This window comes from Solanum pennellii, chromosome 3 (assembly GCF_001406875.1).
Source record: "Solanum pennellii chromosome 3, SPENNV200".
NCBI lineage: Eukaryota > Viridiplantae > Streptophyta > Magnoliopsida > Solanales > Solanaceae > Solanum > Solanum pennellii.
Window position 1 is genome coordinate 8867018 of NC_028639.1, and position 3700 is coordinate 8870717.

Sequence of the window (3700 nt, forward strand, 5' to 3'; positions counted from 1 at the left end):
TTTCCAACACCCCCCCCCCCCCCAAGTCACCCGTGCTAAATCTGGCTTTCACCCATTGTCCGAGGTTTCCATTGTTACCCCCTATGTGAGTCCTCTTTTTGTCATCCCTGCTATTTTTCAGATTTTATATTGAACTCATAGTGTAGCTAGAATTCTTCAAATTTTGTGAAAATCCTTCTTTGTAGCAGATCTGAAGAAAGAATAGGAAAAATTAGTTCACTTTAACGGTGCAAGGCCTACGACAAGAATGACCCCAAACGGATATTAAATGAATCAAATCGGGATATGGATAGAATATAATGAAATAAAGTCATTTTGAATTCTCTTTTAAATCTCATTTTTTTCTTGTTAATTTCTCACATAAACAATTTCAAACTACGACCAAGAGGGTGAAATTTGTGTGATTGCAATCACTCTTTTATATCCTATAATAGCATAAGCAGAGTATAGAGCGCCCATGCCACGCTTGGCATGAATCACCAAGCCTGCCTCAGAAATAGTAATGCTTCAAAAAAGGCGAAATGGTCTGGTAGACCCTTGTAGTTTTATCAGTTTGTATTCTAAAATTTTCTACTTATCTCTTTGTCATCTGGACCCTTAATCTTGATAAAACACAATTTATCGGACCCCTCTGACCATTGACCACGCTTATGAGGCTTTAAGATGGCTAAGTTGGCGAAAATGTGTGATTTCACACTCCTTAAGGAGAGTGAGTACTATATTTCAGTTTTAAAAATATTAATAAAATAATACAAAAATTAAAAATTAATTAAGAAGACTAAATCTTCTTCACCTACTCCACCTTACATAACAGTCATATCCATGCCCGACTCTTTTTTTTCTTTCCATACTCTTGTCATCAGATCTTGGCATTGAAACCTTCTTAACTTCATTGATTCGCCTCTTAAGGGAGAGGTCGATAGTAGTGGTGCTCGTCGGAGAAATCAAGTTCACAGTAGAGTGAGAGAGACGGCGAGGAATGGAGGATCTAGTTACTATAACGAAGATATTTTGGTCAGATTTGGGGTGTGCCGGTGGCGACGGCATAGGTTGGAGGATCTAGTTGCGACAAGGAAGAGATTTAAGTCAGATCTGGTGGTGTGGCGGCGACGGCATCTATTGGTAGTTTTGTAATGGTCGAAAGAGGAGGAAAGAAAAATAACGAGGGTGTACGACGGAGATGAAGGACGGGTGAGGAAAAGAGTATAGGCAATCTCGCCGACAAGAGTTTCTTTGGTAAATTTTGTTTGTATTAAGGTGGGAAATGTGGGAGAAGATGCAGTAATTTCAACATTTTATTTTAAGGAATAAATTACAATTTTATTATTTTACTTTTTATTAAACAATTTGGTTAATTAATTTTAAAAATAATTATGAAGATAATTATGACATGTCATTGATATAGGAGATATGGATTTGAAGTCATTGATATAGGTGATATGGATTTGACATGTCATCAATTCAAGGGAGAGTGAACTACACACATGATAAGAGGGGTTTAAAAATCTTATTTGAATTGAGTCTAAGGGTTCAATTGATAAAGATTAAGTAGAAGGATCCATAATACAGATGTTTACAAGTACAAGGGTCCATTAGACTATTTCGCCTTTAAAAAAAATCTTAATTTATTAAGTGATAGATGTTAACCGAATAGATATAGAACTTGCACTCAGGATTGATCTACTGCTTTCCAAATGCCTTGACTTACTAAAGACTGGAATAGCCTTAAGCGAGAAAGGCAACTTTTTTCCTTTGGTTTATCCACGTGATGTACCTTGATATGGTCGTATCCTATCCCCCTTCAGGTGGGAACCTGCTCCCTGGTTATTGCTTTGCTGCATCAAGCCAGTCCTATCTTTGAAAGGTAGGGAGGCTACAAATATTTTATGATTTTTCAGAGAAATTTATAGCATCCATCTGCTAATGTGTATTGTTCTGACTAGTGGCCCTTCTATTTATTTAGACGATTAGATCTCTCTATGAATGGAAAAGAGGTGTTTTGCATCGGTAGTAACCACTTGTGGTAGGGCAAAAATAAAGGCAAAGAACAAAACAAACAGTGATGCCTACAAGTGACTTTGCCCTTTAAGTGACAAGGAGGTGAGCCGCTCCAAGCCGAAAGTGATGAGTTCTTTGATAAAGACATGGATTAAGCAACACTCGAGACGGGAGGTTTTTCAACTACTATTACGGCTCGTATAACCTCGAGGAATTGAGGCTAGTCTAATAAGTTACTAGCCTAGTGTTACTCATCAACAAAACACTTGATAGAACAGTTACCAACCTTTTTCTTGACTTTCCTTTGCCAAAAAAAATCTCAAATTTATCGCGTAATTCTCCTTGCTCAAGTGAGTAAAACATACGACCTACACTGTGTAGGATTTCAACCACAAATCTCCACCAAAATCTCAAGAGTAACGTTTCAAAATGCAACTCAATAATCTAAGGGTCTAACTTGGTACCTCAACTCAACAAATCACTTAAACTGTTCAAACAACTTTGCAAGAAGTCGTATTCACTTATTATTACAAACTTTACCCACACTACTACTCATTTCAATCTATAAATCATTATAATTCAATAAAAACATAGAGCAATATCAACTACAATCTAAACAATGAATAGAAGCTATTACAACTCTAAAAATACTCATATATAAGAACTAGTTTTGCCACCAAACTATCACCACATTAATAAGTTGAAATTGCTTGATTTTTTATCTTCTCTTTTTGCTCATTCTTAATGTTGCAATTTCTCAATTATGTATGTGTAAAAATGTGCAGCTAAAGTGTGCAATGTTGTCACGAGCGAGGAGCACCCCCTAGAAGTTACCGGCGTCTTCATCCTCGAAGAGGACTTAGACTAGCCCTTCGCATTCATCATTAAATATCATAGGTCAAAAATGCGGAAAATTTAAAACTTTTTACATTGTGAGGTATACATAGACCTCTCGCATATCATATGTGGATTTTTCTTAGACTCCTCGCTTATGAAGCTTACATAGGCTTCTCGTTTAGACAACATAACCAATACATAAGAATTTGTCTCATACTTTGTCTCACATTAAACCATCTAAAACGAAGTACAACATTCGGGTATAGCCCTTATACAAGTACATATTGCCACATATGACTTGCAACAAATGTCTTCAAGAATAGGGAAGAAACAAATGTCTTTAGACAATAACAATGCTACTAAGGTAGAACAAATTGCACCATCCTCGAACTTGAAGACTCGCAGACAACCTGGAGGAAAAGTCTAAGTCTTCTTGCAAAGTGGCCTAGAAGCTCTTCAATGGTGGGACCCTACAATGTTAAGCAAAAAGAAAAGAAATATGGGTTAGTACCAACCACATGTACTAAGTATGGTTCCTATGCATAAAATCATCAATCCATGAGAAAAAGGCACCGTTTAGTGGAAACCATGCATTCTTACAATTAACTCAACATGCACAAATATGGAGCATTATCAATTAACTAAATCATGATATTAACCCAACACATAAGCAACCCAAATCAACACTTGTGTAATGCAAAGAATAGAACCACATAACTCTATCCAAAACTAAGCACCACATGAAGTCACTTACTACATGCATATAACATAACCTCATACTTTGTCATAACATGTTTGATCCATAAGATCATAGATAACATGACATACATAAAATGTAATCAACTTAATCATACAAGAACACTAC

At 36.2% G+C, this 3700-nt stretch overlaps 1 long non-coding RNA gene across 1 annotated transcript in view; it reads left to right on the top strand.

The window, feature by feature from the left end:
- The window catches only part of LOC107014712, a 5787-nt gene extending 2366 nt beyond the window's left edge, over positions 1-3421 (top strand). Inside the window, exon 2 of the long non-coding RNA XR_003577341.1 lies at positions 2784-3421. This is a non-coding gene — a long non-coding RNA (uncharacterized LOC107014712). The remainder of the gene's footprint in view (positions 1-2783) is intronic.
- Positions 3422-3700: the final 279 nt, after the last annotated feature.